Source organism: Phaseolus vulgaris, chromosome 10 (genome assembly GCF_000499845.2).
Source record: "Phaseolus vulgaris cultivar G19833 chromosome 10, P. vulgaris v2.0, whole genome shotgun sequence".
Classification (NCBI taxonomy): Eukaryota; Viridiplantae; Streptophyta; class Magnoliopsida; order Fabales; family Fabaceae; genus Phaseolus; species Phaseolus vulgaris.
This window is the reverse complement of record NC_023750.2, coordinates 11,528,042-11,544,142: the sequence shown is the minus strand read 5'-3', so window position 1 is coordinate 11,544,142 and position 16,101 is coordinate 11,528,042.

The window sequence follows — 16,101 nt, the reverse complement described above, 5'->3', positions numbered from 1 at the left end:
TTCAAATTAAAATTGTAATCAACAGAGGGTTATAACAGAATCAGATTAGTTGGATTTTATGAGTATGAAGAATACAGCTATGCTAAGAAAACAATCAAAATCATTCAACACAAGGTTTTAAAGAGAATAAATCTTTCTCCGGTTTTAATGAATAGACTATTTGTTCACAGATCAATTAAAACATCATATACAACTGCCTTGTTTATGATCATAGAGCTTTAACAAATCAGTAAGAACAGTTTTTACTTAAACCCAGAATTAACAGATTCAATTTCAAAAGAACAGATTTAGTTCTTGATAGAATTAAGCAAAACCAGAAATGAGTGCAGGGATGAGAAGAAAAGGCACGCAAGTTTTTATACTGGTTCACTCATACAAAGCTACATCCAGTTTCACCTTACCGCAAGGTGGAATCCACTAAAAACAGTACCAATCACTTACAACCACAGCAGTTCTTGAACACTACAACAACAATACAACCAATGCTGAAAAACCCTATTTCAGCACACCTTGCACTCCAAGAAACCCTATCAAGGAGTGACTAACACTTACACCTTTACAAACCAGAATAAAGGAAAGATTACACCTGAAAAGAAGATGCAAGAACTCAAAACCAGTAGTTCAATTTGCTACAGAACTGCACCAGCACCTTCACCAAGATCAAAGGTTTCCTAGAACAAGCACACTTGAAAATCCCTTTGGAAAACCTTTCAAAAAACCTTTTCAATCCTTCTTCTCACATAGAAAATGTTTGATCTCTGTCAAAAACGTAATTGCTCAGCATCCTTTTATGTGAGATAGACTTTTCTTTATATAGAAAACAGTTTCTAACTTCTTTTCAAAAACAGTTGAAAAGCTGTTATGAAAACAACAGATTCAGTTTTGAACTTAACAGATTTATTTTGTGAAAACTGCCAACTCAGCTAACTGAAATAACTGTCTGAGTTGTACCTTTGGTGCCCTAACTAACTTTCGAAAAACCCTTCAGCAGACCAAAGAATAAACCTGTTCTTTTACAGAGAAACAGATTTATTTTTGTGCAGTATCCTGATTTTAGGAGTAAACTCTAAAAAGCTTTTGGAAAAACTTTTAACCGCTTCATGTGCTTGATCTAGACTTGGTTAGGCATCTAGGATAGATCATGTAGCAAAAGGCAACCTCACACAACCACAAGCCTACATACAAGATCATCTAAACCTATTACAAACTTTACAACAAACTAGCTATTTTCTACATCAAACACAAACTAACACTAGGTAGAGAAGAGGCTTCATCCATCTTCAACAATCTCCCTTTGTTTGATGGAGACAAATCCCCTTTGCACAGCATAGTTTGATGATATCTGTATTAGACTAACTGCCAAAACCTGCACAGAATTTTTAGACATAAACCAGAATTGAGCAGTTGTGAGTGTTTTGTGCTACCTCCATGTACCATGTAGCTTTCTCTGTGAGCTGTTCTTCTCCCCCTTTGGATTCATCAAACAAAATAAAGCATGGGATAAAAACATACAAGCCATTCACCACAGTTCAAACTATAAATCCAGTATTAAGTTCTATTACAAACCACAATAAAATCAACTAAAAAACAGTGCAGAATAAAGACAAACAGATTAAATCCAAATTGTTCAACAACATATAAAAGCTAAAGACTTAGATATAGGATCACTTGTCATTGTAGTAGAGCTCAGCTAGTTGCACTTGAACTCCTTCAAGTTGGTCATCCAAGTGTTGAAACCTGGTGTAAGTCATTTCATAGTGTGCCTTCTGCTCATATGTGAGTGTGTCCAGCCTGCTTAGCACTTGTCTTTCAAACATGGACAGAGGTTCACCTCTGTACTCAGGTTCCTCATATGCAACCATTGCATTTAGACTTGTAGCAGCAACATCTTCATGTTCAGCAGAGTGCACTAGTGATTCATCCATGTGCTGCACTCCATCAGCATTTTCTTCTTCTTCATTTGCTGGATCAGCTGCTTCATTTTCAGCTCTGTTTGCAACATTCCTTATGAATACCCAGCTTTCGTCCTCCTTTTGAAATCCCATCTTCAAGAGAGTAGAGTTGTCTATTTCACTAGCTGCCTTAATGGTGTCATTTCTCTCATTTGTAGTGTCAACTTCAAAATAATCAATTAGCTTTGACACAAAAATGGCATATGGAAAACGATAGTCTGGTAACCTTGTGGATTTGAGCATATGCTCCACCATTGTACTCACCCAATTTACCTTGAGTTGGTTCATGATACAGTACAGGAGAATCAAATCTTCTTCATGGAGAGTTGCATGATTACTTCCTCTTGGAGTAAGCTGCCAAGCAATGATGTAGGCTAGGAGTCTTGGAATGATTGTGAGATTTCCAGCATGGAATCTAGCTACTGGTTCAGTTGGGTTTCTAACACAACTTTTGTAAAACTGCATCTTGTTGAATCCCTGAATTCCAGTAGTGTTCCATTTGCTAACCTTCATTCCAGAGTACTTGATTCCTCCCACATTGCTCCATATTTCCCTTGTAATCTTCAACTTCACACCTTTCACATGGGAGACCAAATTTTTGCCATCTTGAACCAAGTTGCTGTAGAATACTTTCACCAAGTCTGGATAGACATTTCTAGTCATTTCTAGGAAGTTCTTCAGCTTTTGATGCTTGGGCAAGGTTTTTGCTTCAGTCAGATTTTCTTCTCTCAACCAAGAGAATTCCAGCACTTTGGGCGCATTGACTTGCTTTCTGCTTGTCTCATGGATGAACCTTGTCATTGCTTCAGAATCTCCAGCAAACCATTTCTCCATAATACCTTGGTTGCTGCTGGATTGCTCTTTGGATTTCTTCTTTCTGTGTGATGAGGATGCCATGCTCAATCTGTTGTTACTTGTAGTGAAGCAAATGTGAACCTGAACAGCTTATAGCACAGATGAGAAGGTGTGAGAGAAAAGCTGATTTGTGCTAGGTTTATATAGAGTCTTTAAACCAAATTTTGAAAATCACAAATTTTAAAGCAAGACAATTTGATCAGATTTCAAGAATTATGGGTTTTAAAGAAAAATCAAATCTATCAGATATGCTACAGATTTTATTCCTATGGTGCAGCAAGTTCAGGTGTGGATTCACGTAAGAATATATTGGAACCTGATTTTGGTAAATCAAATCTGTTGCACCTACTCAATATCCAATCAGTTAGGATACCCACACATTAATTTGGCATAGACCTGCTGATTAATAACCGTAAAAGCAGTTAGAGATAAAGTGAGAAAGAGAAAAGTAAATCTTTCTCTTTCCTAGTCACAACTGTGATTCTGAAACAGGGAGCAAAACATGTTAAAAAATAAAACAACAGATTGAAATTTTCACTGCAGAGGACAAGTTAAGCTAATGATACCCAATTCATTTAGAAGAAAATAAAACCTATCTTTAGCAAGAGGTTTAGTAAATAGATCAGCCAATTGAAATTCAGTGCCAATGAATTTTATATCACAAGTTCCATTAGCTATATGTTCTCTTAGAAAGTGATGTCTAATTTCAATATGTTTAGTCCTTGAGTGCATGACAGGATTCTTAGACAGATTTATGGCACTAGTATTATCACAATTTATAGGTATCTTGTTTAACAAAATTCCAAAATCACTTAGCTGTTGCCTTAGCCATAAGGTTTGAGCACAACAACTTCCAACAGCTATGTATTCTGCCTCTGCTGTAGAGAGAGCAACACAAGCTTGTTTCTTGCAATGCCAAGAGATTAGGCTTGATCCAAGCATGTGACAAGTCCCACTTGTGCTTTTTCTGTCAACCTTGCAACCTGTAAAGTCAGAGTCTGAAAAACCAGTTAAATTTAAAGATACATTGTTAGGATACCATAATCCAACATCCTTAGATCCTTGCAAGTATTTCAGAATTCTCTTTGCTGCATTGTAGTGTGATTCCTTTGGAGCAGATTGATATCTAGCACATAAGCACACAACAAACATAATGCCAGGCCTGCTGGCAGTTAAGTATAATAAGGAACCAATTAAACCCCTATACTTGGTTTGATCCACTGATTTTCCTGCAGAATCTTGATCCAGCTGGCAGCTTGTTGAAATAAGAGTGTTGATTGCTTTGCATTGATCCATATCAAACCTCTTAAGCAGCTCCTTGCAGTATTTTTCTTGGCTTATGAAAATTCCATCATTGAGTTGTTTAACTTGTAGTCCAAGGAAGAAATTCATTTCTCCTAACATTGACATCTCAAACTCACTTTTCATGGTTTTCACAAAGTCTTCACACATCTCTTCATTTGTGGATCCAAAGATAATATCATCTACATAGACTTGCACAAGTATAATGTCTTCTCTTTTCTTCTTTATAAAGAGAGTTTTATCAGAATTGCCACGGCTATATCCTTGAGAGAGCAGAAATTCGCTTAGCCTCTCATACCATTGCCTAGGTGTTTGCTTCAATCCATATAAGGCCTTCTTAAGCATGTACACATGTTCTGGATTTTTGTGATCTTCAAACCCTGGAGGCTGAGATACAAAGACTTCTTAATTGATGTAACCATTTAGAAATGAACTCTTGACATCCATTTGAAACAGCTTGAAACCTTGTATGCTGGAAAATGCTAGAAGTAATCTGACAGCTTCAAGACGTGCTACTGGTGCATAGGTTTCACCAAAATCAATTCCCTCTTCTTGGTTATAACCTTTAGCAACCAGCCTTGCTTTATTTCTAGTGATAGCTCCATGTTCATCCATCTTGTTCCTGTAGACCCACTTGGTTTCTATGATGTTCATCTCATGCTTTCTTGGAACCAATGTCCACACTTCATTGTATTCAAACTGGTTCAGCTCTTCCTGCATTGCTGTTATCCAATTGCTGTCTTGCAGTGCTTCTTCCAGGCTTTTAGGCTCAATCTGTGACACAAAAGCCACTGTTCTGCAGAAGTTATTGAGTGAATTCCTTGTTGAGACTCCCTTCTCAATTTTACCAATTACATTGTCAAGAGTGAGATCCCTTGGAGTCTTCCATTCTTTAGGCAATCCTGCATTCACAGTAGATTCTTTGATAGAATTTGAATTAGTTGCATCAAACTCACTGGATTGATTCTTTTGCAGAATGGTTCTTAAATCATCCAAACCAGATTCATCCAGAACAGATTTGGGCACAGAAAAATCTGTTTCATCAAACACAAAATGTATAGATTCTTCAACTGCAAGCAATCTTTTGTTATACACTTTATAAGCATGACCATTTATAGCATAACCAATATGTATTCCTTCATCTGATTTAGGATCAAATTTCCCCAGATTATCTTTACCATTATTTAAAACAAAGCATTTGCAGCCAAATACCCTAAGATGACTAATGCTAGGCTTCCTTCCTTTATACAATTCATAGGGAGTTTTCTTAAGAATTGGTCTAATCAAAGTTCTGTTAAGCACATAAGAAGCAGTGTGTACAGCATCATCCCAAAAGTATTTAGGTAAACCAGATTCATTTAGCACAGTCCTAGCTAACTCTTTTAGTGATCTATTCTTTCTTTCAACAACACCATTTTGTTGGGGTGTCCTAGGAGCAGAATAACTATGTGTGATTCCATGTTTTTCACAATATCTATCAAACTTTGCATTTTGAAATTCTCCCCCATGATCACTACGAATCTGTTTTATCCTATTTTCATTTTCATTATGCAGAACCTTAGCAAGTTTCTTAAAGGCTTTATATGCATCATTTTTAGAAGCAAGAAACAAGGTCCATGTATATATTGAAAAGTCATCAACAATCACCAAAGCATAGTAATTTCCAGCTAAGCTAGCAGTCCTAGATGGTCCAAACAAGTCCATATGCAAAACATCCAAAGCTTTATTTGTAGAAACCATATCTTTTGATTTAAAGGTAGTTCTAGTCTGTTTTCCCTTTACACAAGCATCACACAATATGTTATTTTGAAATTTTATGTTTGGTAAACGAGAAACAAGTTCCTTAGATTTTAGCTTATTCAAGTGATTTGTGTGAATATGAGCTAGCCTCCTATGCCACAACCATGACTCATCATCTTTAGATAACAAACACTCATTTTCAGAACAACTCTTTATAATGTCTAAGAGATAGATGTTGTTTACCCTTTTTCCAGTGAACAACACCTTACCAGAAATTTCATTTGAAATTGTACAAGTGTTGGCTTCGAAATTGACCTTGTATCCCTTGTCACACAACTGGCTAATGCTTAGAAGATTATGTTTTAGCCCTTCAACATACAATACATTCTCAATAGTGGTTGAGTCTTTGGTACCAACATCTCCTCTTCCAAGAATTTTTCCTCTATTGTTGTCCCCATATGTGACATGCCCTTCAGCTTTGAGTTTCAGATTTATGAACTGAGTCACATCACCAGTCATGTGCTTTGAGCAACCACTGTCCAGGTACCACTGGTTTTTCCTGCTGTTTTTTGAGTCAGAGTTGGATCCTTCATCATTCACCATGAAGCACAAATTTGCTTCTTCACTTTCAGTTGAGGAATTACTAGATGAGGATACATCATTTTCTTCCCATGAGATGTATGCTATTCTACCTTTGCCTTTGTCACTCCTCTTGCTTGCTGATTTTTCTTTATTTTGATTGTTTGGACAATCAGCTTTTATATGACCTGGTTTACCACATCCAAAGCACGTGTAATTTGAAGAATTTGAATCATTAGGTTGTTTGGAGTACCTTTTTCTTTGCTGAGTTCTGTCACGGTTTTTCTTCCTAAGAAACCTGCTAAATTTTCTGGTGAGCAGACTCACAGTCTCATCATGTTCAGGATCAACTTCTTCCTCACTTGTATCATGTTCCATGGTAGTTTTCAGAGCAATTCCTTTGGCCTTCTTCTCCACAATTTCTTGTTCTTTCAATCTTTTCAGCTCTATTTCATGCTCTATCAGCTTTCCAAAAAGTGCAGCAGTGGACATCTTGGATAAATCTCTGGATTCTGAGATTGCTGTAACCTTAGGCTGCCAGCTCCTATCAAGGCATTTTAGCACCTTTATGTTAAGCTCTTCCTTGTCAAAGACTTTACCAAGGCCAGTGAGGTGATTTACAATATGTGTAAATCGTTTCTGCACATCTGCAATACTTTCTTCTGATTGCATTCTGAACAACTCGTACTCCTGAATTAGTGAGTGCTTCCTTGCTCATTTCACATCATCAGTCCCTTCATGAGTTACCTCTAGTACATCCCACATCTCCTTTGCTGAGTTACATTGAGAGACTCTAAAGAACTCATCCATATTCAGTGCAGAGGTGATGATATTCTTGGCTAAGGAGTCATATTGGGCCTTCTTCTTCTCGGTTTTACTCCATTCTGACCAAGGCTTCTTTATTGTTTCATCTTTGACAACCTGCATAGGTATAAAAGGTCCACTGACCACTGCATCCCAGATTCCCATGTCAATCGACTCCATAAAGATCTTCATTCTGATTTTCCAGAAAGCATAGTTAACACCACCAAACATAGGAGGTCTATTAATAGACGCACCTTCAGCAAAACGCATTTTAAACTCAGACATCATGCATACACTTGAGCAAAATACAAGCCCTAGCTCTTGATACCAATTGTTGGGTCTATTAGTGTCTAAGTTCAAGAGGGGAGGGGTGAATTGAGCTTATAAAATTTTCGCAAGAACACACAATTTTCAGTATATCAGAGGCAAAAGAACAGATTGTTTTTACATGAAACAGATTGATTCTTCAGAGCAATCTAGCACAATTTGAATTTGTTCAAATTAAAATTGTAATCAACAGAGGGTTATAACAGAATCAGATTAGTTGGATTTTATGAGTATGAAGAATACAGCTATGCTAAGAAAACAATCAAAATCATTCAACACAAGGTTTTAAAGAGAATGAATCTTTCTCAGGTTTTAATGAATAGACTATTTGTTCACAGATCAATTAAAACATCATATACAACTGCCTTGTTTATGATCAGAGAGCTTTAACAAATCAGTAAGAACAATTTTTACTTAAACCCATAATTAACAGATTCAATTTCAAAAGAACAGATTTAGTTCTTGATAGAATTAAGCAAAACCAGAAATGAGTGCAGGGATGAGAAGAAAAGGCACGCAAGTTTTTATACTGGTTCACTCATACAAAGCTACATCCAGTTTCACCTTACCCCAAGGTGGAATCCACTAAAAACAGTACCAATCACTTACAACCACAGCAGTTCTTGAACACTACAACAACAATACAACCAATGCTGAAAAACCCTATTTCAGCACACCTTGCACTCCAAGAAACCCTATCAAGGAGTGACTAACACTTACACCTTTACAAACCAGAATAAAGGAAAGATTACACCTGAAAAGAAGATGCAAGAACTCAAAACCAGTAGTTCAATTTGCTGCAGAACTGCACCAGCACCTTCACCAAGATCAAAGGTTTCCTAGAACAAGCACACTTGAAAATCCCTTTGGAAAACCTTTCAAAAAACCTTTTCAATCCTTCTTCTCACATAGAAAATGTTTGATCTCTGTCAAAAACGTAATTGCTCAGCATCCTTTTATGTGAGAGAGACTTTTCTTTATATAGAAAACAGTTTCTAACTTCTTTTCAAAAAACAGTTGAAAAGCTGTTATGAAAACAACAGATTCAGTTTTGAACTTAACAGATTTATTTTGTGAAAACTGCCAACTCAGCTAACTGAAATAACTGTCTGAGTTGTACCTTTGGTGCCCTAACTAACTTTCGAAAAATCCTTCAGCTGACCAAAGAATAAACCTGTTCTTTTACAGAGAAACAGATTTATTTTTGTGCAGTATCCTGATTTTAGGAGAAAACTCTAAAAAGCTTTTGGAAAAACTTTTAACCGCTTCATGTGCTTGATCTAGGCTTGGTTAGGCATCTAGGATAGATCATGTAGCAAAAGGCAACCTCACACAACCACAAGCCTACATACAAGATCATCTAAACCTATTACAAACTTTACAACAAACTAGCTATTTTCTACATCAAACACAAACTAACACTAGGTAGAGAAGAGGCTTCATCCATCTTCAACAGAAAGCTCTACAAAGCGTGAAACATAGAGCAGCTGTAGATGGTTTATTGCTGTTGTGATGTTTCAAATGTCTACACCTCCACGTACCAGCTCACATGTCTACACATTTCCTCTGGCTTCCTTCAAGACCCTCCTAACTCCCTTTTAGAACCGTACCCTATCCCACTCTACTCTTTAAACATGTAGAGCTCAAGTTATGCTCCTAGTAAATTGCCAATCAAAGATAGAGAAATTGATAGAACATAACCTCTATTTCATTGACAACCATAATCAAAGTTGTTCCATGTGGAAAATTTCTTTCGCATCGGAAATTCCTTTGTTAAAGATAACACAATTTCTTTATTCCCATATACCCTTACAACCGCCACCCACAAGCCTTTCTATATTAGATTCTGCTTAGAACTCAAATGTACTAAGTGAAAGTTTTCAAAGTAGCACTTCAAATCCTTATGGTGGTCCTACAGGATACCTATCCATCTAAAACAAAGTTCCCACACCCATTGTGCGATGGCACATTTTAAGAACATGTGTTTGGAGCACTCCTCTGAAGCATGGCATAGTGCACATGAAGGCAATCTGACCATCACTCCTCTCTTAATCAAGCTAATTCGTGTTGGGATTCTATTCCAACAAATTCTCCAGGCAGTAGTTAGGGTATTGGGGAATGCTTTAACTTGCCAGAGCTGATTGAAAAACCCCTATGAACCCCTGTGGCATGATTAGCTAAGCGGTTGTAGGCTGATTTCGTAGAGTACTTTGCTGAAGCATTACCTCCCCACACTTGAAGGTCCTTAACCTTCCTTTTCAGGATGCCCGAAGAAATATACCTTAGCATTTCTTCTTCTTGCATAGATTCCCACTCAAACCTAACCCTCATCCATCTTAAACACCAATGCTAGACTGAATCTTCCTACTCGCCTACCTCGCCCGCCGTCAGCCCCTGATCCAAGGATAGAGAGTGTAGCCTAGGATACAAGGTAATAAGATTGTTATTGCCAACCCTGACGTCCTCCCAGAATCTAGCATTGTCCCAAATCCAATTTTCCATACTAATAATGTTTCTTGGAACCATCCCGCTTCTTCTCTCTTGCCACATACTTTAGATAGGTCTCTCCACCACCACAATTGGAATTTTAGAGACGGTTGGCGTCAACCTGATTTTGAGCCATATTTTGATACTGCAGTATCTTTCCACTTCCCTTGTTGTTCACTCACCAAATGCCATTTCCATTTAGCCAACAAATCTCCATTGAACTTTCTAATGTCTTTCATCCCCAAACCATCTTCCTCCAAAGGTTTACACAAGTTCTCCCATCTTACCCAAGATATGGATTTGTTATCCATTCCTTAAGCCCATAGAAAACTCCTTTGGATACTAATTGTTCTTCCCGGTTGACTTTCTCGCCGGTAGACTTGAGTGGAAAGCTCCGCTTCTAACCTGTCTCCTCTACTCTAGATTCTGTTATGCGTCTTCTCATCGCACTGGAACTTGGGGTCTCAAGCCCCTTTTATAAGCTTACTCATTTAACAACTTTTACTCACGAGATATAATCTCTACTGAAAGCATAAAATAATAATAGAAAACCACCTGCTCACGGGCACCACTTATCTTCAGGTGCTAACAGCAAGGAAAACATTCTGTTTAACATGTGGCTCATTATTCTCGGGTGCTCATATTTTATTCTCAACTACTATTAATTAATATTTAACTAACATGTATTAATTAATATATAACTAACTTGCATATTATCACAAGAGATAAAATATCTCTTGGTCTTCATAATAATATGATAACATATTTAAATAATAACAATTATATCTTTCATCTTCAGAATAATATCACAACAGATAAAATATATATAACTAACTTGCATATTATCACAAGAAATAAAATATCTCTTTATCTTCAGAATAATATGATAACAGATTTAAACAATAACAATTATATCTTTTATCTTCAGAATAATATCACAACAGATAAAATATATATAACTAACTTGCATATTATAACAAGAGATAAAATATCTCTTTATCTTCAGTATAATATGATAACATATTTAACAGATTTAAACAGTAACAATTATATCTTTCATCTTCAGAATAATATCACAACATATAAAATATATATAACTAACTTGCATATTATCCCAAGAAATAAAATATCTCTTTATCTTCAGAATAGTATGATAACATATTTAAACAATAATAATTATATCTTTCATCATCAGAATAATATCACAACATATAAAATATCTCTTTATCTTTTATCTTAATTACCTTTCCTGGGCCGACCCCTACCTGGGCCAAGGTCTGGAGCATTCCTGTCCAATACACTAATGATTCTAGAGCATACCGATTCTGGAGCTTTAAATAAGGATAAGTAGAAAAGGGGTAAGGATGTGAATACTGATTTAATCAAGCATATTCTTCCCACCAACGACAAGAATCTCCCCTTCCAAGCTCTAAGTCTTACGCTAACTTTATTTAGAATTGGCTCCCAAAACTCTCTCTTCCTCGGATTACCACTAACTTCTAACCCAGGTATTTAAAAGGTATCCTCATAATATAGCAGTTTCGTTCCCGCTGGTTGACCATGATCGTCTTTATGTGTGGCTTGTCCTCACGAGCTAGGGCACCTTCGTTGTGCTCCGTCTATGAATACCTGAAAAGAAGTGAACAAATGGGTGCCCTCGCGGCCGTTTGCACTTTGACGATCAAGTCAGCTAGCGAGAAACTTCAAAGGGTGACACACCTCCGTATCGGAACACCAAAACGAATGCTCTGAAGGTGGTCAAAAAATAATTGAGTGGCTAAAACTGTGTTGCCCTAATTGTCTTGTGCGCACAAGGGGTGCACAGTGAAACAACGAAGGTTTGTGTGTGTGTAAACTACGAGAATTAGGTCAAAAACCCGGGCCCCTTTTCAAATGTCCCAAGACCCCTTTTTATACACCTCCTGCATTTGAAGCACGTTAAAGCGTATAAAAATGTGCCTTGAAACATTTGATACGTAAACTAAATTAACGCGTACCTTAGCAAACTTTCACTAAAACATTGGTGAACACGTGCTTATTGCCACGTGTTCTTCTGACTTGATCGTTATTCTACGCAGAGGGCCTCACAGCGCCGTAACCCAACTTATGGTTATTCCATTGTGTGAGTCCTCTTTCCTCGAAGTGCATCTGGCGCGTGGGGTGACTTTCTGGGTGCCAACTCATGCGCCCCAACCTCTACTCACTCCCCCTGGGATAAGTACCATGCACGTGGTTCTCCCCTAGGCGTGGCCCTCTCATGGGTCGTATCTGTCCCAGGGTCTCTTAGTGGTGGCGTGGGTACTTCACGAGTCGGGTTACTCCCTACCGGTTCTAGGACTATGGCTTTGAAACCACCTTTCTCCTCTTTTTATTACTGTTCTGAAGTACTGGGGCCCCTCGTGGCGTCGCCCCCTTCATGGTCTTTCCTACCCATGGGTATCGGGGGGTGACACCGTCGATGCCTTAACTTGGCGACGCCTACACCTGGCGACGCCTCATCTTGGCGACGCCTCATCTTGACGACGCCTCATCTTGGCGATGCCTTCGCCAGGCGACGCTTCCTCTTGGTGATGCCTTAACTTGGCGACGCCTACATCTGGATGGGTGTCATAGTGAAGACGTTAGAGAAGGAGTTTTCACACATAAAGAGGGTATCATCAACAAATTGTAGCGCACAAGAATCGACCTCATTCCACCCACCTTCACCCTTGTAAGCATGTTGAACTTGATTGCTTGTCTTACTAAGTCGGTCATCCTTCAGCTACAATAAGCAAGAGAAATGGGGCTAAGGGGTATCCCTGCCTCATCCCTCTCGATTGTTTAAATTCCTCCATGGGGCTTTTGTTTACCATAACAGACATAGACGCGGACTCGACGCAGCCTTTGACCCACTTGATCCATTTATTGTGAAAACCTAGCCTCTAGAGCATATCAAGTAAAAAATCCCATCTCACCGAGTCATAAGCCTTTTCAAAGTCCACTTTTAAGCCTAACCCACTCCTCCCACACTTCTGAAGCTCCTCATTTGCCACTAGGACACTATCTAACATCCTTTTATCCTTCAAGAAAGCCAATTGACTCTCATCGACAACAGTAGGTAGAACAATATTGATACCACAAGATAAGACATTGGTTATGATTTTACACATAGCCCCCACAAGAGAAATAGGTTTATACTGGTCCAAATTTGTGTGGTCTCTCACTTTAGGAACTAGGGTTATAAAGGATGCATTACAACCTTTTGAAAAACATCTTGTTTCTTGAAAAAATTGCACAACAACCATAAAATCATGTTTAAGAGTATCCCAGCAGTTGTTGATGAAGTTGTAGTTAAACTTGTCCGGGCCAGGGCTTTTTGAATCGTCACATTGCCACACTGTTTCCTTTACTTCTTCCTTGGTAAAGTTGAATATCAAGCTTAAACTATCCTCCGTTGACAAAGACTTAAACTTTATAGCTCCTAGTCTAACCCCACAATCATGTGTAGTGATAAGTGTCTAATTTCAGTAATATTTCATATTAAAATATAGGCACTTATGAGGATTTATTGCTAATTTACATATAAAATAATCCCTAATTTATGAATTTATACCTTTTTACATTTTTTATGATCTTTATTTGAATAAGAGTATTTTATTCCCAAATTTGGTGTTAATTGCAGATTTCTAAGGAAGATTGGAGATTTGGATTAAAGATGAATGATTTGAGCTAAAAAGATAAAGATAGAAGGTCCCATAATGGAAAAAGATGCAAAGAAAGATTGGGCCTTTTTTTATGTTTTATCATTTAGCCCATTAGCGCGACATAGGAAACAACCTAACCCTAGAAAACTAGGATAAATAGAGGGCTAGAGGCTCAACCTTAGGGTGCCAGATTGAGAGGAAAACACCATAGAGTGAATTGTAACCCAATTGGGAGAATGGAAGGTGATAGAAGTATGCGTGGCTAATTCTACCCTTTGGGATTGGGAGTAATATGCTCAAACTCTTATGTATTGAGGTGATATTTTATATATTAATATTCAGTTCTTGATTGATTATTGGTATTGTTGTTTTACTTTTAATTTTCCGTGACAAATTGAGAATCTTAAATCTGACCGGGAGGTATTTTTAGGGTTCGGACCTAAACAACAATACTTAACATATTTGAGTGCTAGGAATAGACTTGAAATGTTAATTGCTATTAAACGTTCTAAGTTGTTCTTATAATTATGCGAGGGATCGATAGTTAGGGGACATTCTTAAGGATTTTATATGCGAGGAATCGATATAGATGATTTTTATACGGGCATCAATTTCAATCAAAGAACTTAATATTGACATGCTAATCAAAATACATGAGAGTGAGAGAGATGAAACCTAATCCCTATTTTTCCAATTGAAACAACTAATTCTTTGTCTGTTTTCTTATTGATCATTGCCAACACAACCACTTTCAATACACTTTTAATTGCTTTGTTCTATATTTAGCGATTATTGTACTTGATAATTCACTGTTCCTTGTGGGATCGATATCCGTCCTTAGGGACAATTATTACTTCTGACAAAGCGGTGCACTTGCCGTAAAAAGTCATCATGTAGCGATAAATCTATCTTCGAACAATTTTTGGCCTCCCGTCAAACAACTTCAGGGTCCTCACAACATTGATTTTCTACCACCTTTGACCTCATTCTTGAGTCTTCTCCATCTAATTACCAAGTGATAATATTTCGAGTTGGAATCACCATACTTAAACCAAGAAGCTCTGGCTTTTTTCCTAGAGACAGATTCAAATATTTTGTCATTAATTCTTAGTTGACTGATAAGCTTCATTCTTTTCAACTTAGCATCTTCCTCGAGATCATTGTACTAATCTTGAGCATCACGTTCCTCAATTTCCTTAAGAATCCTCTTATTTGTGTTCAAACACCCAAATACATCACGATTACACAATTTAAAGTCAGCCTTCAATATCTTCAGCTTGTCTTTGAGTTTAGTTATACTGTTTCCCTACACTAAGTAGGACTTCCATTTATCATTAACCCACACCTTAAAACCATGCTCCAAAAGCCAAGCATCAATGGTCCTAAAGGGCTTTAGGCCCCAATCTTTGACCATTGATTTTACCACTATAGTGCAATTTTCTGATACCACCCTCAGTTGGATGTGTTGCTTGCTCATTGGCCATTTTTTAAGCCATTCTTCATAAATGAACACTTTATCTAATATGGTTTTTGCTGATTCATTTGCTTTATACCAAGTGTACTTCTTGTCGACTATCGATAACTCCACTAGAAAATTCCTTTCAATAAAGCTATTAAATCCACCAATTTCCTTCTTTTGGCTTCCTTTCTCTCTAACTTCTTTGCTTTTAGATGCACATCTAGCTGCATTAAAATCGCCACACGAACATCACTTCATATTTTGATGTGTATTTTTTTATGTTCGTCAAATCCTCCCATAAAGCAACCTTGTCATTCAAATTGCAGGCTGCGTAAACATTGATCAGTGCACACTTAATGTTAGACTTAGCATGCTGACCGAATAGTGCTATAAAACCCCTTCCCACCACAACAAAACACATCTTTATGCCACATAGTTAATAAACTCCCAACACCATTTACACCTTCATTGTGTATCCACCCAACGTTACTATCCCCCCACAAAGAAAAACATCTAGCATCTGACAAAATAGTTGTTTTTTTTTCTCTGGTAAGCATAGGAGTTCTGCGCTCTCCTTAGTAAGAACTTGTTTAAGATAACTAGCCTTAGTGCCTCCCCCCAACCCTCTGATGTTAAGGTTGACAATAATCATAAAAACCCATTTTTGTTGCCCTCCTCATACTTCTTCATAACTGTCAAATCCCTATCTTCCATTCATTCAAATTCTTTAATTACCTCATCCTCATCCCCACAACATGACATCCATAGTTGTTTACCCAACTCCCATAATTTGGTTGGTTCATTTGTGTTCTCAACATTCCATAATCTATTATTGCAATTAACAATATTACCATCATTAGAATTAAAGCTTAATCTGGATGCAAAGTTGATCCCTAAGTGTAAAGATCCTACT